This window comes from Pan troglodytes, chromosome 13, assembly GCF_028858775.2.
Source record: "Pan troglodytes isolate AG18354 chromosome 13, NHGRI_mPanTro3-v2.0_pri, whole genome shotgun sequence".
Classification (NCBI taxonomy): domain Eukaryota; kingdom Metazoa; phylum Chordata; class Mammalia; order Primates; family Hominidae; genus Pan; species Pan troglodytes.
The window spans coordinates 116,742,127-116,764,547 of NC_072411.2; the positions used below are offsets into that span (position 1 = coordinate 116,742,127).

The window sequence follows — 22,421 nt, forward strand, 5'->3', positions numbered from 1 at the left end:
AGCTTCCAAGGAAACCACAAACCAGACGTGGAAATTTAGTGTTATGAGCTAAATTGTGACCTCCCAAAATTCCTATGTTGACATTCTCATTCCCAGCATCTCAGAATGTGATTGTGTTTGGAAATAGGGTCTGTAAAGAGGTAATCATGTTTAAATGAAGTCATTAGCATGGACCCTAAACTAATAGGACTGGTGTCCTTCTAAGAAGAGATTAGGACAGAGACATATACAGAGACAAATGTCTTCCATGTGAAGACAGAGGAAGGTGGCAGCCATCTAAAAGCCAGGGAGACCTCAAAAGAATCCAGATTGCTGACACCTTGTTCTCAGACTTGTAGCCTCCAGAATTGTTAGAAAATAAATTTCTGTTGTTTAAGTGACCAGTATGTGTTACTTTGTTATGGCCACTCTAGCAAATTGATACATTAAGTAATCTTGACATTACTTTCATCATTAATCAGCAAGCATGGGCTTGAAGAACTGAAAGTCTTCACTTTATCACACAGTAAAAACCTACTGTGCGCCAAGCTCTGGTCAGTTGCCGGGGCTACAGTGGTGAGCAAGACATAGGTGCTGCTTTTAAGAGGTTTTCAAGCCTCCTAAAGACAAAACAAGGAAAGGTATCACAGTGTAATCAATTAGCAATAAGACAGTGGCATGCCCAATGTGCCATGGGGACCCTGAGAAGAGTGACACAATCCAAAACATGCAGGAGAGAATAAGGTGTCAGGTAAGGCATTCAAGAGGGATTTGCACCTGAGCTATGTTTTTAAGAATGAATAGAAGTCAGCCAAAGACAATGGGCCTTCCATGAAACTTTTGCCCTTGGAAAAGCAAGAGTCCCTGGAGCAAGTGCATTTAAGAAAGCTGTACAGTCCAGCATAAAGAATCTGATGTGAGTGAAGGTCCCAGGAGAATAGCTGGAGGTCAGGAAGAGGGCAATTCACAGTACCTTGTAGGTCATGATGTTTTTTGGTTACAAACTGCAACATTCAGTTTAATTCAAATGATGGGGCTTTATTAGAATAGGTAGAGGAGTGAAGAAACACGGAAAATATCTCATAAACCAAACAGTCAGGTCTCACAGAAAAGTGGAAGGTTGATCAGCTTGCAACAACAGCTCTGGGTTCATTGATACTGTTGCTATTACAGCAAAACTTATCTCCTCCAAAATGAGTATATGTTACTCCTACTTCAGGGACTCACCATACCTTGTATTTTACTCATCTTGGTCTTGGATTCTACTGCGACTACATATATATCTTCTGCTCCACCAATTCTATCCTCTCCTCCACCCATAATGGATTCTGCTTACCCCAGCTTCTACTGCTTCATGGCCTTTGTTCATCAATGTCTTTACTCAACAGACTTCACTATAAGTCCATTTTCTGTAATTCTGTTACAATTTATGTCTCTCATTTATAGCGCACATCCAAACTTCCTATGATAGAGAATTCAACCTGGTCAAGAAGTCCCAAGGTTGGGCATGGTGGTTCACACCTGTAATCCCAGCACTTTGGGAGGCCAAGGCAGGTAGATTGCTTGAGCTCAAGAGTTCAAAACCAGCCTTGGCAACATGGCAAAACCCTGTCTCTACAAAAAAAATACAAGAATTAGCCAGGCGTAGTGGTGTACACATGTAATTCCAGCTACTTGGGGGGCTGAGGCAGGAGGATCACTTGAGCCCAGGAGGTCAAGGCTGCATGAGCCGTGTTCACACCACTGCACTCCAGCCTGGGTGACAAAGCAAGATCCAGTCTCAAAAAACAAAACAAAACAAAAACCCTGTTAGGCACATGTCTTAATCTGTTCTGTGTTGTTATAAAGGAATACCTGAGACTGGGTAATTTAGAAAGAAAAAAGGTTTAACTGACTCATGATTCTGCTGCCTGGAGGACTGGGCATCTGGTGACAGACTCAGGCTGCTTCCACTCATGGCAGAAGGCAAACAGGAGCCAGAGTACAGAGATCACGTGGCAAGAGTGGAAGCAAGAGAGAGGAGGGAGGTGCCAGGCTCTTCTTTACAACCAGTTCTCACAGGAACTAATAGAGAACTCACTCACTGCTGCCCTGGGGGAGCATCAATTCATTCATGAAGGATCCACCCCCATCACCCAACACCTCCCATTAGGTTCTACCTTTAACATTGGGAATCACATTTCAGCATGAGATTTGATGGGGACAAACTTGACACATTTGAATATATTGTAATATATTCAAACTACAGCAGCAGAGTTGGAGTCTTGGCTACTTCATCACCTGCTATGTATTAACCAGAGGCCTGTTTTGGGTTCAGTCCCCAATCTCTTATCCAGTCAGCCTTGTCCATAGTAGCCGGCCATAGTCATATCAGCTAGTGCTCAAAGAAATCATTTTTATCAATTAGTTCTGAAGGAGTCTGTGGTAGTGACAGGCAAATAGCATTTCACAGTTATTATCCAGAAGATGTTAAGGAGTCATTAAAAGATTTTAAGGAGAGAAATAGATATAGATTTTTGTTTTTAAAAGTCTATAGCAGAAGAGAAAAGAATGATTGCAAGTGTTTCCCTAGAGGTAGAGAGACTCGTTAAAAAGCCACTGTGGTAACCCAGCAAGAAATGCCAAGGGCTAGAACTGAGGCGTTGAATGGTGATGACAAGAAGGGGATAGAGTACAGAGATTTTAAATATGTAAAATTAATAGCATTTAAATGGTAACCAATGGAAATCACGAAAATTACAGAAAGCAGAGCAGTCAAGTTTGATGTTGAGATTTCTGGCTTAATGGATTTTGGAACCTTCACTAAGATAGGGAGCTCTGGAGAGAAAGAGCAGATTATGAGTGTCTTGAATTTGAGGTGACTGTGAGACCACAAATTAGGGCAAGTAATGCTTTTACAACTGTTATAGCTGAACTCCCCAAATCTCCAAGGCTTAGTACCAGAAGAATTTGTTTCTTGTCAATTGGTGTTGCACTGTGGGGGTGCTCTGCTCCAGTTAGTTATTTAGGGCCATCTATTTTTAACATGTGGCTTCAAGGTCACATTGGCCGTGTCCAGCACTGGATAGAAAAAGAGAGAGAATGAAGAAAGCACGCTTACCCTAAGCATCTAAGACCAGAAGTGACACATCACCTTAATCACATTCTTTTGGCAGCAACTAGTCACTGGGTGCAGGAGAGCTGGAAATAGTTTAACTGTGTACCTGGGAAGAAGAAATTGCAGTCATCCAGCCAGTCTGCCACAAATAGCTGAGTGGAGTTTTCAGAAGCAAATGGATATACAGAGCAAATTCTGAGCTGATGATATATTTGGGAACGGATCAGTTGGATCCCAAAGGCAGAGATGCAGCCAAGCTCCAAGAACAGACTGAGACCTGGACTTAGAAGGGCTCACTCTCCTTATATCATCTCTCCTCTTTGGTTTCTTAGACCACATGGTAAAACATGACCTCTGATAACTACTAGCCCCAAGTGCTTTAGGAGTAGGCACATTTTTTAAAACACTAAATCTTTTTTTTTTTTTGGTCCCAATTACAAATTTCTAGGAAAGGTTTCTGACTGATTCAGTGTAGATCATATGTCTACCCTCAGACCATTTAATTGGCTGAATCCTGTCACAGGAGCTTAGCTGCTCAAAGTCACATTGAAGCATATAGATGGGAAGGGAGAGAATGATCAAGCTCAAAATATGCAAGAGGTGATTGCAGGGAAGCTGGGAGAAGGAGAAGAACTGATCAGGCAACCAAATAAGCAGCTACTACTGAAAGTGATTAGAGTGAGTATGGTAACTGAAGCCTTGGACCAAAAAGAGAGTACAAAGGGAAACAGGCCCCAGCTGAAACCCTTGAAAATACCACTTTAGAAGTGCCAGGAGAAGAAAGTAAACCTGCAAATAAGTTTATGAAAAAAAGAACCTCAACTGTATGTGATGTCCAGGAAGGAATGAGGCTCAGGAGGAAGAGAGAGGTCAAGCTCTCAATTGCTGCATAGAAGTTAAACAGAGAAAAAGAAGGTAAGGAATTGGTGTCAATGTGACGAGGCTAAAGCTTTAAAAAGCTAGCCTACAGCCACAACAAGAATGACACTTGGAAACACCGTGCTAAATGAGAGAAGCAAAACACAGAAGTCTACATGTTGTATGATTCCATTTCTATGACATTTCCAGAATATGTACATTCACAGATACAGAAAACAGGATTCCAGTTGCCAGGGGATGGGGGGAGTGGCTACTCAATGGGTATAGATTTCTTTAGGGGGTGATTAAAGGGTTCTGCAAGGAGATAATCCTGAAGGTTGCATAAGTTTGTGAGTGGACTAAAAGTCACTGAATTATACACTTTAAAATGGTGAATTTTATGGATTTCACTTCGATTTTTCAAAAATTAGCCCATTGCATGGCAAATGATATGGTAATAGGTAGGGGGATGTTTTAATTTTTAATGGGGGAGTCTTGATGTTTTCTGTGTAACAGGAGACACAACAAGTTGGGAGAAAAATATGCAGAAGAAAGGGGTAATGTTTGGTTCATGCGTCTGATTGAATGAGAATATTGAGGATGCAGAGCACGAGCAATGGGTTAAATTTGGACAGAATAAGGTTTTCCATGAGGGAAGAAGAGAGACTAAATCCCAAAGCCAAAGACTTTGTAAGAGAAGGACAGTAAATTAAAGGAATAGCTCTGCTTATCTCAAATAGAATAAAGTGCATGTGCTTTTGGATAACCATTTTAGATGTTATGTAATGTTACAATACCTTAGGGGAAATTTTACTCAACTCCCGTATTAGGGAGCAAGGTGAAGTAACTTCCCCAAAATCAGAGATTTCCCTTCATGCCCTGAGTCCTTTCACTCAATTCTAAGAAACAGCATTACATAGAAGAAAGGAGAGAACACTGGAGTCAGATGGAAATATGTTTAAGTCCCAGTTCCATTGCTTATCAGCTGTATCACCTTGGTCAAGTTACTTAACCTCCTGAGTTTTATTTCTACATGTGTAAAATAGAAAAAAAATTACTTCTCAATTACTGTAGTTCCTACCCCTATCATAGCTACATAATAAACATTCTTCTCCCCCTTTTTCTCTTGTACTCCAGCTTCACTTTCTGGTTGCCTCTCAGTTATGGGATAGCTGAAATTTACAGAAATGTGGTAAATATTAAGGAGAGGAGCATTGTTTTTATTTGACACTTCACTTTTTTTATGCCAAAGATATAAAAGAGAAAGTAGCACAACTCAAAATACTATCGGGCACTGTGAATATAACAGAAGGATAAAAGTAAGCATAATGACAGCTGATCTAAGAAAATTAAACATAGTAAACAAACCAAAGCAGGGAGAAGTCAAAGAGTATTTTCTGTGTGTAGTTCTGGGATGTACCAAATGACATGGGGTGACCCACTAAATAGCATAAAGCCTCCCAGAAGCAAGAGGGCATGTGATGACTATCCCCAGAGGTAGAGGTTGGGATCAGGGATGCACCGCACTCAGAGTGTGATGTGTGACAAAGGGGAACAGCTGTTCAAAGAACTCCACAGTTCATCAACCATGACCACAAAAGGCGGTGCCGCTGAGACAAGCACCTTGTGACATTTGTTTGGCAGAGCAGCGAGGAGCTGTCAGCTTAGAACAATAATGCATCAAAGAGATCCACCAAATCAGCAGTCCAGCCCACGTAGACCAATGTACCTGTGAGACACACAGAATAATCAGAACCCAGAGATGACAATCAAAGAAGAAAATGGAGAAGAGAATATATCTAGGATTGGTGAGGACGTTAAAATGAATGTGTTCACTTATCATGTGTACATAAATTTTTTGGTAAATTCAATATTATAAATGCACCAGAGGAATTTTTAATTTAAAGGGGACATCAATTGCTACTATGAATCACTAACTTTAAACAATCATTTTTTTTCTTAATTTTGAGTTTTGGTATGTCTGATGTATCAGTCAGTGTTTATTAGGTTTTGCTGCTATAACAAACAAACCCCACATGTCAGAGGCTTACAACAAAGTGTTATACTTGGACTGGAGAAGAATCCAAGTTTCTTGCTCACAGTACATAAAGGATGTGAGTTTGCTGGGGCTTTTGCTCACGCAGGGAGCTTATCACTTTCATTCAGGTTTCATTGGTCAAAGCTAATCCCCTGGCCAAGCGTTTATCAATGGTGAGGGAAATAGAATTGATTTTCAGGGAGAAGATGACAAATAATTGAGAACAATATTAAACAAAATATATCATAACTTACATTCCTAATATGGGGTACACCTGCATATGTGAATATGTCAAACATAAAATTACACTAGCACAAGTTAGATTAGACAGGCTTCTCTAAGAAAATTAGGCAAAATGTAGCAAAATGAAACAAAATATAACCCTGTTACATCAGAAGAATATTTCAAGGAAGAACTTTATGGCTTCTGAGAAACAAGGTTTAAATAAAGTATGACTAGTTCAATGAGTATTATTTCTATTAATACAGATGCTACTTGATTAGGCAGCCATCTTTGTGCAAGTGAGAAAGCCTAAGCCCATACTAACAAGAACAAAAGGAAAGCTATTGGTTCATATAACCGAAAAATCTAAGAGTAGGTAAAATTTTATGCATGGCTAGACCCAGAGGCTCACAAATATTTTAACGATTATGTCCCTTTGTCCTTCCATCCTTTGGTGCTGCTTTCCTCTCTATTCCTTTGCATTCTTATGCATGCTCCCCACCCCCATGCATTTGTGTAGCAAAGGTGGCCACTATTGGTTTTCTATCCCACCAACCTAGTAAATACACTGAAAGAGGAAATGTCTTTCTAACAGCTCTGGCACCATTTCCAAGGAGGATTCTGATTGGTTCAGTTTGGGTCATGTGTTTACCTCCATAACCAGGAAAGAGGATATTCTGAGGTCAGGTCTCTATCAACTGTCCATCTAAGGTACTGGGGAGGCAGAGTGTGTGGAGAGTCACCCGGACCCCAGGGACTGAATAAGACTGTTGAGATGACAAAGAGGTTATTGACAAAGGAGATGCTGTGCAGAAAACAGATAAAGAAGCAAGCAAGTGAAGTCCATCTAAGACCCTACCTGCAGATGTTTCTGGGATGAGGTTATATCTGACCTTATTCATCAACTGTCATCTATTTCTTCCATTATTTCTCCACAATGAATCAATGTAGTACACCAGCTCCTAATAAGCTAACAAACTAATTTGCAGCAAAATTCTGTAATACTATTCCTAATTTTCTAAAGTTCAAAAGGAAATCACTGGAGACATCCACTCCATTTTGCTACAATTACAGTATTTTATGTTAAATTCATCCACTGTATCCTCATCTACTACAGTGGTCTTATTCAGCATAACTTTATTCCCACATGAACAGGAAACACTGTAAATTGCTTATCTAAGGTTTTCTTTCTTGCTACAATGCCTTTAATTATTTATCCAGTCCTAGGCATAATAAAATATTATAATTTACTCTCATAGACATGAGTCCTTCTCAATTATTCCGATTTGGAATGTTTTTAGCAACGAAAGCTACTTTGCCATGCAGAATGAGTACAAGACTATTAGAATGACCTAAGACAGATCTGTTTGCCAGCCACTCTGCCAGAAACATTTTAGCAGCAAAGTAAACAAGGAGACCCTACCCTCTGCATGTCTCTGAAGGGTTTCCCAGATGAGAGTCAGGAATGACTTGGGCCTTTTTGCTCTTCCAAGTCAGCCTTCTTTAACCTCTCATGTTTGTGACGGTGTCCTCCATTTTGAAGGAAAATCTCTCAGCTCATCTTTGAGTCTCAAAGTCTCTTCAGATCATCTTTATTTATCCTGTTTTCCCAGACGTTCTTAAAGGCAAATCAGAAATTAAAGTTTATCAGAATTAAGCAGGTGTTGCCTACCTCAAGACTTGAATGTACTTAAAATTCATCCTTGAAATGTTACACAACTGTGTTTTTTTTATAGCACTAGGTACTTTTTTTTTTAAGTTTCTAATTTGGTGTCTTGGGTGTTTTCTTCTTGTTTTTTCCTTTCAAGGGCACACTTCACTTAAGGTAGAAAACTTTCTGGAAAAGTGACAAATATACTGCTGTTCTCATTTGCCCATGAAATAAATAAAGTTTCCATCCAGGCCAACTCTTAGATTTCTAAGGTCTTTGCATTACTTTGATTGTTCCTGAACTGCCTTCTAATACAGCATAGTCTTTAGTTGTGCTTTCGAAGTGTCTGGCTTATTAAAACTTTTCATAAACAACTATGTCATACTTTCATGTTAATGATTGCTTCAACGGTTTTTATTGTTCTTGCTTTTTTTATATTGATTTGACTTTAAACTTCTCCAGATTGGAAAACATTCTGTTAATACTCTCTCCTCCCACTGTAAAGTCACTGAGAGCTGTGGAAATTAAATTATGAAGGCTGCTAAGAAAATCCCTACTCCCCATCCTTTGCTGATCCTTCGTTACTACCTTTTTGTTTATCATCTACCATTTTTTGTTGCTGAGCCAGTTGTGACTCTGAGGGCCTGCTCAGAGGTTTCTTAGAGGACTGCAACCTTGTTGGTGTCAGGGATTATGCTGTCTCATCTTTGTTTCATCTGAAATGACAGATTCTCAGCAAAAACTTCTTAAATGATTTCGATTTTCTGTTACTTGCCAAGATAATAAATCCAGGGGTCTTTCAAACATCAGTTTTGCCCAGTTGGTGGACTACCACTTAGGAACCACTGGCAGAGAACTTCACTGCCCCACTAGTTTGGCAGTGACATCTTTCAGCAGATCCCTTAATCTATTCCTGCTTCAGGTTCCTCATCTGTAAATGAGAACCAGTATATTTCTACCAAAATATTCCCACCATCTACCAAACAGAGCTGTTCTATCAAATAAATTATCTCTGTAAAAGTATTTGCTTACCTTGAAAACACCATTTTTTCTAAAGAAATCCAAGGCACTAAAACTTTCACACTCAAGCTGTATTGTTTTACACATAAGGATATATGCTTAAAAGGAAGCATAACCTCTTTCTGAAATCCTCACAACCAGCTTCAAAACATGTAAATTATAGGAAATAATATTTCAAAAAAGCCAACAAGTCAGTTCAGATTTTTTTGAGCTGAATATCCTACATACAGTCATGTGTTGCTTAACATCAAGGATACATTCTAAGAAATGTGTCCTTAGACTATTTCATCGCTGTGTGAACATCATGGATTCTGCTTACACAAACCTAGATGGCATAGCTTACTACACACTTACGCTATAGGGTATATTTATATACTGTAGCCTAGGAATAACAGGCCTATATGTAACCTATTGATCCTATGCTACAAACCTGTATAGTATAATACTATACTGAATACTGTAGGCAACTGTAACGCAATAGTGAGCATTTTTGTATCTAAACATAGATAAAGTACAATCGAAATAAGGTATTACAATCTTATGGGACAACTCTCATATAAGTAACTCATCAGTGACTGAAACTTTATGTGGCACATGAGTATATTTGAAAAGAAAGATGCAATAGAACGGCTGCAAGCATATGAAACATCTTCCTCTCCATGACTTGGTTTTAAACTCACAATAATAGGCATCCTCTTCTGGACCTTGACATCTGTGTGCTGCAGTCTGTTATTTTTCAACTACTGTTATACTTAGGTCTCCAGATCTGTCAATCTACAAGGGCACCAGCTTTCAGAACATTGATAGACCTCCTAATTAATTTGCTATTCCTAAGAATATGTTCAAGAGTCTGCTTCATCCACATTGGGGTTTTATTTGAACAGTACAGAGCAAAGACATTCTTAACTAAAGCATCTGATTTTCCCAAAGGAAGCACAGATTGAAGGGAAACATTACGTGACTGTACTATTGCTTAAAATTGTTGTTGACAATTAAAACTTCAATAATTAAATGTTGCTTTAATTTAAACAAAAAGTTATAATCTTACCAATGATTTATTCTAAAAATGCACTTCTTTCAGATTCTATTCTCACCAGACGCTTGGTTCTCAATAAAAACTTGGTGGTGATAACACCTAAGAGTATTCGTGTTATGGCTTCTAATTAATCAAGAATGGAGGTATATTTGTCATGGTCCTTCATATGTGCATGTGTGTATTTGTATGTTTTGGTCCTTTCACTCTTTGCTACAATCTTTTTTAACTATGTTAAGTGTACAATATCAGAACACCATATTTCTTTGGAAAAGAAAGGATGTTCTGTTCCATCGTTAAGGTGAGATGCAGATTTCCAATTAAAAAGCAAATCCTATATTTCAAAAGGTTGAATAAGCTGGTACTTACAGAAGTTCAGCTGGCTAAATTTAAAGCATTGAAAAATATCCAATCCAAGAATAGTCTTTGGCTTCAGGCATGTAACATTTTTATTTGATAGTGTATTGGAAAGGAAAAAAAAAACATTCATTTTAAGCTCTTACCCTTCTACATATTATTCTGTGATAGGTCAATGAGTGTGGATGGTGGTGTTGGCTTCAAAACTATAGCTTCCCTTAAGTGGTCTGTTTCAATTTTGTTATGTCAGTTTAAAAAAGCTTTCTGCTTGTAAATGTTTATATTCAAACTATCCTCTCTTGCCTCTCTAAATTCAACTGTTTTCTTAACTTCACCCAATTTTTGCAACCTCATCTTTGAGCCATGATCCTTCTTCATATATGGTGGGTTCATAGGTACACAAGTATTATACTCATTGCTGCAGTATGGAATTTTTCTTTGTTGATTTTCCCATTTATTCACTGTCTTCTAATTCATCCAGCTCATACTTTGGCTCAGGATATAATCTGCTGTCCATTTCTAACCCCAAATTTCCAGCTGCCATTTCCGTAAATTCACTCTCTTTATCAGTGTTTCTCTAAATGTGCATCCAAAAACCTGCAGTGGTGACGAAAATGTGTTTCTGGGCCCCATCCCAGACCTGATGAATCAGAATCTCTGGGAGGGAGGCCTGGGGATTTATATTCATAACAAACTTCTTCCCCAAAGATTCTGCAGTTTGAGAACCGCTGCTCTCTGCTCAGCCATCTTTCAACAATGATAGTAAGTTCATAACTTCTGTTAAATCTGTAGTATATGTGGATTACTTAAAGTTGTGCTCGGTGCTGTAATGAATAAAAACACAAATCTCTGTGGCTTGGCCAAATAGAAGTTGGGGGAGAAATGTTTTCCTCATCATGTGACTGACATGATGAATCTAATGAACATGTGGCTGAAGCTAACAGAGGCTCCACCCGCTTCAACATGTTTCCCAGGGTCACCCAGGGCATGAAAATCCAACCAGTCTACAGTGGGAAACATGGCGGAGAAGCACCTAGGAGATGTTTATGGGCCTGGCCATTTATCACTCCACCCACCTTTGCATGGCACTAACTTGGGACTCCACTTAGATGTTTCAGAAGTGCTAGAAAATGTAGGTTCTGGGCAGCAGCTTCCTAACCACCACTTTCCACAATGGACATAGAGAAAAACTCTTTGATAGATCCTTGACATCTCTGCCACTATGCACCATCCAGAGGGGAAAGACATAAAGTGTGTGGTTTCAAAACACTCTGTGGAGTATCAGAGGCCTATTGTTCAATGACTCCCATTTCCAGAACTTCCTACTCAAGCAGAAAAGCCATGGTCTCTGAAGCCTTGTCTCTAGGTATCCTTGAATCCTCAATATTTCTTTTTCTTAATATTTCTCCTTGGCTATCTTAAAATACAGAAAAATTTTATGATTTTGAAATGCTATATGAATACTATAATATATTAAAAAGTGGATGAATCTTTTAATATGTTCTATGTTCCTAATATTGAAAAATAAGTTATATCTCTATATGTATATTTATATGTATATATAATACATATTTTTATATATGTGTGTATATATTATACATATACATATTTTTATATGTGTATATATATTATACATATATTTAAATATGTGTACATATACATATAAATCTACCACTGGATTGTATGTATATGTGCAAAAAAACTCACGGGCAGATATATTTTTCATCAATGTAAACCATTGCCTTATTCATTTTATTATCAAGAAGACATAGAGCATATCAGCCTAAGAAAAATTAGGGACTGCATGACCAAGTCAACATAGAGGGGATTTATGGACACCTTCATATGCCTTCTGAGGCTTATATCTTACCATTCTTTTTTTTTTTTTTTTTTTTTGAGACAGAGTCTTGCTGTCACCCAGGCTAGAGTGCAGTGGCGCAATCTCAGCTCACTGCAACCTCTGCCTCCCAGGTTCAAGCAATTCTCCTGCCTCCGCCTCCTGAGTAGCTGGGATTACAGGATCCTGCCACCATGCCCAGCTAATTTTTGTATTTTTAGTAGAGATGGGGGTTTCACCATCTTGGCCAGGCTGGTCTCAAACTCCTGACCTCGTGATCCACCCGCCTCAGCCTCCCAAAGTGCTGGGATTACAGGCACGAACCACTGTGCCCAGCCATACTATTCTGTTTCTTTCAGATAAAATTGAAGGGAAGAAATCAGCCAAGTTTGAAAAACTGCCATCAAGTTTAGATACCACCAGTTACACTGAACACTTGAAACAGACATATTATTTTAACAGGCATAGGACTATTCAGAAGTTTGACACAGGAAGGGGAACATCACACACTGGAGCCTGTCGTGGGGTGGGGGGATCGGGGGAGGGATAGCATTAGGAGATATACCTAATGTAAATGATGAGTTAATGGGTGCAGCACACCAACAAGGCACATGTATACATATGTACCAAAACTGCACGTTGTGCATATGTACCTAGAACTTAAAGTATGATTTTAAAAATTTTAAAAAAAGTTTAACAGTCTATTTGAAGTTCTCAACTTGCAATGAGCTGTCATTTTTTATTCATGCATTGATTGATTCATTGGTAGTTTACTCAGAAAAATTTCAGAATCAAATGTGCATTAGCTTTGCCTTTATTTATTTGGTCATTTAACAAATATTCATTTAGCCACTACAAAGTGTCAGACACTTTTCTGAGCACTGAGGAGATAATAACGTACAAGCCAATCATAAAATAAAAAATGTCAAAAGTAGGGAGAGTGAGTTTATAGACAATGATAGGGGCTATTACGGTAGATAGGATAGTTGGGAAAGGCCTTTCTGAGCTGTGGATCTTTGAGTAGAAACCCCAGCGAAGGAAGGGTATGTGACTTTTGAATATTCATGAGAGAATTGCATCAGGCAAAGGTAAGAGCAAGTGTTAATGCTCTGATGGAAAGATACATCTTATATGAGAAATCTCTAACATATACATACATAAGAAACCTCTGCCACATAATTTTGGGTAAATATTTCACCTAAACGGCATCATCTATCTTAGAAATAGCATAAACTACATACTATTATTTTTCTGCTCTGATAAAACCGTGAGTTAGAAACGGTATTCAGCTAGTAATGGAAACATTTTAAAAAATAGGAGCGCCAATAAAATATTTTCTTTCCCTCATGTAGATTAAAGTCAGGGAGCAAATATCAGAGGCTGGTACAAGGGCTCTATGGTATCATCAACGTTCTGGCATCCTACTTTCTTGCATTGCCATTCTTTGTGCATGGATTCCATCTTCAAGTTTACCTCACGGTCACTATATGGCTACTGCAACTCTAACCATTTCATCTGTATTCCAGGTAGGACAAAAGGCAAGTAAGTCCTTCCCATCTGAGCCTGTTTTCCAGCTCCCTATCCCTGCTGCCAGCTTCTGAAGACCTTTCCACAAGTCTGACCTAACAACTTGTACTTACCTGCCCTTAGTCAGTTGGGCCTTATGGCCCCTTTATCTGCAACAAAGGCTAGAAAATGTATTTTTACCTGTATACATTGCTTTCCTTAACAAGATCAGAGTTCTATTAGTAAGAATGAAGGAGAGAATCAGTATCAGGTAGACAACTAAGCCCAGGTTCAGTTATTAAGAGGTGTAAACAAACGACCAACCTCCATTCTCTAACCAATGAGTTTAAAGGCCTATTGCTCTGTTAATTATTTGTCCTCCCTAGGTTATATAAGACCTTTCTCAGTGTTTTCATCAATCACTCTTGATGAAACTATGAGACATTTGTCATAGTTTCTAATCTCATCAGGTTGTACTCTCTAAGTAAGCCTATAAACAGCATCTCTCTTCCTTGAATTGAGAAATAAAATAACACAGTAGCAGATAGAAGCAAAATATCATTTTAGTTACTTATAGAGACCAAGTTAGAGGATGTGGTTTCAGGTTTATTAGCCAGTAAGCCAATACTAAACCCCCAAATTATGCAGACTGGCCTCCTGGTGATGCTGGACTTTTTCTATAGAACAAGTGCACTCCCAAGCGGCAAACATATTCAGTAATTTTTCACAAATTTAACCATCAGAAAAGCCACTCCACCTTCCCTCTGATGAAGTGTAGAACTAACTGTCACTACCACCTGGAAAGAAGCCTGGGCCATAGGAAGGAAGTGTTCTCTCCAGCTCTGGTGGAGTCTGTGATACTAGTGGCCACAGGGAATCATGCCTCCCCGAATCCATACCCTTACGTGTACCTGCCCACTCCCACCTTAAATCTGCTTTAACCAAAAGAATAGGCCAGACGTGGTGGCTCACGCCTGTAATCCCAGCATTTTGGGAGTCCGAGGCAGTGAATCGCCTGAGGTCAGTAGCTTGAGACCAGCCTGGCCAACATGGTGAAACCCCATCTCTAATAAAAATACAAAAATTAGCAGGGCATGGTGGGTGCCTGTAATCCCAGCTACTCGGGAGGCTGAGGCAGGAGAATCACTTGAACCTGGAAGGCCGAGGTTGCAGTGAGCTGAGATCATGCCACTGTACTCCAGCCTGGGCGACAGAGCAAGACTTCGTCTCAAAAAAAAAGAATGTGCCATCCCTAGGCCTAGGCCTTAAAAAGGCTACTTGCTGCTGCCGTTGCTCTCTTGGGTCTCTTGGGATCTTTGAGCCACTATATAAGACTCCAGCTACCCTGCTGTACAGGCCACGAAGAAAGGTCACTTACAGAGGGACCAGCCCTGAGATTACAGAGAAAGAGAAGTGAGGAGTTGCAGCTAAGCCCACCTCCCCACCGACTCACCTGCTGACTGCAGCCACCTGAGTGGCTACCAGCAAGATGAGTGGAACTCCCCAGCAAAGTCATCCCAGATGGCATGATTATGATTAAATAAATGTCATTGTTTTCTATTACCATGTTTTGGAGGTAGTTTGTCACAGATCAATAACCAAAACAATTAAACACTGCCGTTTTTCCTTCTTCAATATTTTTCATTTTTTCCTCCTTATCTAGTCTCAGCTTCAATGAGTATTACCATTGAACTTGAAATATTCCCATGTTCTCAATAAATATCAGTGATTATTATGTAAGGTGTTTTGTTCATGCAAAGTGTAAATATAAAGCATAAAAAGTGACAACCATTGGCAGGGCACGGTGGCTCATGCCTGTAATCCCAGCACTTCGGAAGGCTGAGGCAGGCGGATCATGAGTTCAGGAGTTCAAGACCAGCCTAGCCAATATGGTGAAACCCCGCCTCTACTAAAAATACAAAAATTAGCTGGGCATAGTGGAACACACCTGTAGCCCCTGCTACTTGGGAGGCTGAGGCAGGAGAATCACTTGAACCTAGGAGGCAGAGGTTGCAGTGAGCCGAGATCGTGCCACTGCACTCCAGCCTGGGCAACAGAGCGAGACTCCACGTCAAAAACAAACAAAAAAAAGTGATAACTATTGAGCACAGTTTGCTGCTAGTTGCCTTTTCAACGCTCTGAAATGATACCTAGTCTTCTTTCCTAATGACGTAAAATTGTTATTTTTATGCTCTTCTATCAGTTGCAGTCTCCCCTCTATTTTGTGTAACACCAGGTCATTTTTCCTTGCTTATTCTTAGAAATTCTTGTGAAAGTCATTCCTGCTTCATCTAATGAAATTCCTTAACTAGATTGTGTTTTTCTTCTTCCCTTTCTCATCCCTTCCATTTTCCTGCTTCCAGTAAAAAGCTTCCCCAGATGGGCAACACCAGGCCCTAATACTTGGTATTACCATAACGTCACATTTCATCAGCTTCTATTTGTATGTAGTTGTTGTGTGCATTTATTAGTGTATATCACCTAAATAAGATGGGAATGCTTAACAAAGCTGAGAACCAATATCTTCCCCATTTTTGCCTTTGCTAGTATTGGGAAGGCAGTTCAAAACTGGCTACCATCGTATCTAGGCACGTAGCACCAAACCCAAGAACCTGCAAATTATCTTCATGCAAAGCTGCATCCCCTGAACTCCAGCAAGAGTTTTGACCTAGATCTCTTCATGGTATGTTAGGGAAAGAAAACATTTAGCATCTAAATCTTCAAAATATTAAGATTACCAGTTTTCTAAGTTAACAAGTCCTCGATTCATTCCGGGCTGACTTACTCAGGAGATAGGAAGCAAAGTGCCTAAGGCCCAAAATACTTTCAGAGGCCCATGAAAATACTTAATTTTAATCAGAAAAAAAATGTAAACTTAGGTTAAAGAAAATGTTTTAATATGTAATGTTAATATATTCATCTTGATACCAAGGCCATAGTAAAATATAATTAATTTTTATATTGAGGAAGAGAGAGGCAAAGGGAAAAGAGCTTAGAGCTCATCAAAGTCATAATGTGGCCAAAAATTTATTAGGCTAATTGTTCTCAAAACTTAGAAAGCATTAAAATTTCCGGGGATACTTTTTTGTAATCCAAACTCTCAGCTACAAAAGCAGTGATTGTTGAGTAGGGCTAGAATAAATCTCAGGAGTCTGCATTTTTACTGAGCAATTTAGGTAATTCCACTATGTACACAATCAGAATAAAACTAAAAAAGTGAAACCAGAAATGAGAAAAAAAAAACAGAAATGATAAAAGTTTCTGTTTCCATGTGGCAAAGTTGAGAGATGGGACAAGTAAGATATGAGTATGTTGTTTTTTGTTATATCTTTTCTGTCCTAATTGATTTATCCTCACCACATCATACAGCTACCATTAAACTGTTGGCTCTATAATCAGCAGCTACCTGCTATTCCCTTGAAATTCTTCCATCTGTGGATAGATTATTCTGCAGGGAAGGAGCACAATTTGTTGAGTATAAGAAGACCACTTATATTTGGACACTGGCTAAAACAAGATGTATCAGGCTAGCCTTGAAAACAGCTGAGAGTCCAGTACATTGTACAAATTGTAACTGGTTCTGTGTACAAATACGACCAGTTGGGTAGATGACTAAAGTACTAAACAAAAATCAAAAGAATGCAGATTTCAAAATAAGAAAATAGAAAGGTTCTTTACTGATCATTTTGAATAGCTTTAGCTGCTTCGTTTCCCTAAGAAAAGGGTGAAATCAGAATGTACAAGGTAAACAGAAAATGCGAGATAGTTTGGTTGGAATGAGTGATGTTGGAAGTAGCTTCCTGTAACCCATGCACTTATTAAGATGAATCAAAGGACTAACATGGATGGGCTGCTGTCCATGTCTAAGTGTTTAGAGTCTGCATCTGATTGCTCACTAGTCATAGAGGGCATAGCAGTTTCTTTCTGCAGCACGTGTCTGACATTTTGGGGAGCTGAAATTTATTGAGAAGTTCAGCAAATTTACCCAGCAAAAATCAGCTTCCAGCCAAGCTGGTTACACACAGGCCAGTAAATTATTCTTTAATTAAGATGAACTGAATAACCACCAAAGGATTTGTTAGGGGGCAGGGTCTGAACAAAGCTGAAAATCGTACCCCAGTATAAATAGGAATGTCTTCCCTAGGAAAGCCCATGACGTGGCCCGCAGCATGAACTGGCATTAGTGGTTATTCTCTCTGAGTCCTGGGAAGCATAATCCAGTGCTTCATGATTGCAAAGTACTTCATAACGTTCATTATTTTATCTTCACAACAAGCCTGTTGGGCAGCCTGGAGATGTGATTCCCATTTTACACAGGAGGAAACAATCAGAGAGAGATTAAGTAACTCACCCAATGTTCCAGGATGAAAGAGGATAGACAGACAAGTCCAATTTTGAGCTGTGAATTTCCAGCACATCATTTAGTTCATTGCCTTGCTCTCCTAAAATCCCAAAATAAATTTGATTGGCCTGAACACTTAAAGATATCATAATTAGTTCAATTGAAGATGTCTTGATAGACAGGAATGCTATTTCCTGTCCACCTCCATCCCCATGGACATGCTCTTTGAAATTTCTTTTCTCAAGGACAGTGTTGATTTAATTGGAAAGAACTGTGTTCTCGTTTCCTATTTTGGCTACTGAAGTAGCCCCGGCCATATGCACAGTGGCCATCTGGAAAAATTCATTCCTCACTTCAGGGAGTATTGCATCAGTTTGCCCTGAAACTGTTTACCCACTGGCTCTGCTCCTCATTTTTAGAAGCAGTGTGATTTCTACTTGGGTTTACTTGAGATTCTACCTAATAACCAAAACAAACAGTGGTACATAAACCTCCATGGAGAATCAGCACAAAGATTTAAACAATACTCCCCTGTACTACTCTATAATTTGTTCTCTTTTTTGCAGTTTTGGGTTTTTTTTTAATCAAGAGTTGCTGAAATCAGCTTTTGTTCCATGTGTTCATAACTCCAAGCCTTGTTTTTTTCCTTTTTTTTCTGATTAAGAAATACTCAAAGGTATAATCAGGTCCTTGCACAGTATTTAATTAGCCATAATTAAAAGACATCTACACAAAGCACAGTATTTTCAAAGTCTTTTCTTCTGTTACATTGTTAATGAATTAAGAAATTAATTGGCATTGTGAGTTACCACAGAAAATGTGGCTAAGAAAATTTTAACTGTCTTATAAAATTATCCTTTATTGTAGATGATGTTCTGGCCCTGTATTCAATTCAATATCATTCCCAATCATTAAAAGAAAAAAAAAGCAAAACATAAGAATGGTGGGAAGATAAGGACAGATAAAGGTATAAAAAATGTTCCCATAGATCCATATTCTAGTAAGAGTGTTTAACATGATCCAAGCTCCAAACTAGTCCAATCGTTTTTGGAGACTTTTTTAAATCTCCAAATTTCTTAGTAATGGTGGGGAAGGTGGGCACAGGGGCCAAAGGGGTAGCAGGGAGTGCTGGGAAGATGATTCACTTATTTTCATACCCAGTAATCTGGCTTTATTGCTTAATAATATGTATGGAAATGTTATACATATGATTAATTCTATCAACAACAACAAGGTCTCAGGAAGGACAGTTTAATAAAGAATTTGAAAGATATTATCTCATGTTTCTATCTTTAGTCTTTCAAAAGGCTGTTTCCTATCGACATATTTAAGCTTCATCCTTCCACTTTAAAGATATATACTGACTTTTATTTGGGCAAAAAAGTAGAAATCAAACAAGTATATAGATGAAGGATTTATATCTGTAGCATTTGAAAAGCTTTTATAGATCTATAAAATAATACAAAAATACCAATGAAGGTGAGAGATAGCAACAATCACACATGAACAATGCTAATGCCTAATAAACATAAAATAGCTCAAAGAAATACAAATAAAATTGAGATTTGTATTTCTCCTATACCCTTAACTCCTATATCATTATTAAGAATTTCTTAAAATCTTAATTCCCAGTGTTTGAAGATACTATGGTTTCTGTTGGGACTACAAATTGTATCTTTCTGCAGAGCAATTTAGCTATACATATCAAAACCTTTAGAAATCATCACGTTTTGACTCAATAATTTTACTTCTATATAAATTTACTTCTCAATAATTACTTCTTTCTAAAGAAATGTTCAAAGATGAAGGGAAGGCTCTATATAGGTTATTTATCATAGAAAATATTATAATAAATTCATAATATCGAGTTAGAATAACATAAATGCCAAGAGTCAAGTTTAAAATATGTATTGATCACTCATTTAGTTAATTATGGAGCCAATAAAAATATTTCTAAAGATATGCTGATGAAATAAAGACTTGTGATACAATGTTTTGTGAACAATCGAATATAAATTACATTATCCAAATTTTTAAAAGTCTGTGTCTAAATATATAGAAAGAAGAGTACAAATACATTAAAATATTAACAGAGGTTATGTCTGGGTGGCTAAAATTACTGAAAATTTTCTAATTTTTAAAAAATGTTCTATGAAAAAAATGAGCTATTTAATTATTACAAAATATAGAATTGATTTTGTAAAACAAAGGTCAACATGTTTCTTTGAAGTGACAAATACTAGAGTATAAGCATATTTTTATAAAATATTTTTGAAATATGTGGACTTCTACCACAATTAAATCTAACTGAAAATATTTAGAATATTTAACATGTGTATCTAAAGACAGTAATGATTCAGTTTTCAAACCACAGCTATTTTAACATTGTTAAGGGAATCTCTAATAAGTTTAAGAAGACAAATGATATTATCTACCCAGCATAATCAGATAGTTTAATTTCTAATTGAACTTTATCTGAAGTCCTTTATACTTTATTAAACAATTCAGAAATCCGCTAAGGAATGACTTAGACAAAGTAATTGCATGTATAGAATGATCAAAGAAATAAAGGATAATGATCATTTTCACATATATTACCATATTTGACCCTCAGATTTGTAAACGGGAATAACGCTCTCCTGACTAGAGCTACAGGGAAAGTTGCCAGAGGTAAACTGATGGCATTCCCCAAGGTCTCCTGGCAAGTCAGTGATGGAACCAGGATTTTGACTTTGTACCTCCGTTTTCTAATCTTGGACCAAAGTCCAGAGTTTGTGCCAATGTACCATGCTGGCACCCTAAAATAATTATTATCTCTTAATTAGTCATGTGATGTTATCAAGAACATTTGCTCTTAAACTATAACATCATCTATATTAGTGAGTTTGACAGACAACCCGTATTTCTATTGAACAGCCTTGGAGACAGTCATGAGCCTCAAGCAGGCTCTGATTTCCGCTAGATGGCACACAGCGTGCTTCTCTTCTGGGGAATGGGTTTCAAGGAATTTGCAGCTAGTTGCCACATTTTTCTTTAATGTAATTCAAGCAAAATCTTATTAGATGTTATATTCCCATTGTTTAAAAAGCCCATTAATGTAAGGGCTTAAGTTATCCTTTCTTTTGTGCACTTATATTTATTTATTTATTTATTTATTGAGACAGAGTCTCGCTCTGTCGCCCAGGCTGGAGTGCAGTGGCGCGATCTCGGCTCACTGCAAGCTCCGCCTCCCGGGTTCACGCCATTCTCCTGCCTCAGCCTCCCAAGTAGCTGGGACTATAGGCGCCCACCACCGTGCCCGGCTAATTTTTTATATTTTTAGTAGAGACAGGGTTTTACCGTGTTAGCCAGGATGGTCTGATCTCCTGACTTCGTGATCCGCCGCCTCAGCCTCCCAAAGTGATGGGATTACAGGCGTGCACCACCACCCCCGGCTCTTCTGTGCACTTTTAAATGATATACTTAGCTTTATTTCTTATTCTAAAACTACAGAAATTTTCTCTGGATTCGCCATTTGGTAAGATGAAGATGCTACTGTCTCTCCCCTTTTCATCCCACATTTTCCCTGTCTACTCCCAAACTGCCATTTCTACTTTTCATTGTCAAGGTTGATAACATTTACAGTTTCCTATCAAGCTTTGCTCATAGGATGATTCTAAATGATGGAATTATAAACACATTGATAATTTATTTTTCACTAACAACCAAGTAGTTAACTATGATTACATTTTCCTTCCTGTGTAACTAGTGTGAGTTTGTTCTATCCTAGAGTTTCCAATTTCCTTTTCCCCATATTTTCCTTTTTTCATAAGAATCCTTGACTTTTCTTCTAAGACTTCCATAGATTTGTAAAAGTCATATTTTAAATTCCAAGGGCTCCTTCACGTTTTTAGATTTTCGTTTGTATGTAATATCCTATTCTTTTTCAATGAAGATTTTGGGGCAATTTTGTGTTTTTTTGGTGTGTTTCTGTTTTTATTTTGCAAATTTACTGGAGAATTTAATCTGAGTTTTACTGTGGAAGTTCTGACCCATTCCCTAAAAGAGTTCGATTCCTCAGTGGTTTTTCTTTTTTCCTTTTCCTTCTCCCTCCCTCCTCCTTTTCTTCCCTCCCTTCCTCCTTCTTGTCTTGCCTTGCCTTTCCTTGTCTTTCTCTTTCATTTTCTGGGCAGAGCAGACCACAGAATGCTCACCCCTCTCTGGAATCACTCTGAGGGGAGATTTCTCACTGAATTGCCAGAGTTCCCCAGTGGGATTCTGCTCCAGATGCACACAGGCTTGAGCCTCTTTCCCTTCCTAGTCTCACTTCCCCACTTTCACACTGGCATTTCTAGAAATCACCTCCCATATAAACTGCTCGCATCTAAACTGAGACTGAATTTTCCTAACGTGTGTATTACCTTTGACTGTACATTCATGTTTAAACATGATGCAATTGATGAAATAGTAATATAAGGCTATTTTGTTGGGAGATTCCTACT

At 38.3% G+C, this 22,421-nt stretch overlaps 1 protein-coding gene across 1 annotated transcript in view; it reads left to right on the top strand.

The window, feature by feature from the left end:
* Nucleotides 1-22,421, top strand: part of VWC2L (von Willebrand factor C domain containing 2 like) — a 167,721-nt gene that overhangs the window by 75,767 nt on the left and 69,533 nt on the right. The gene's annotated exons all lie outside the window — the stretch shown is intronic.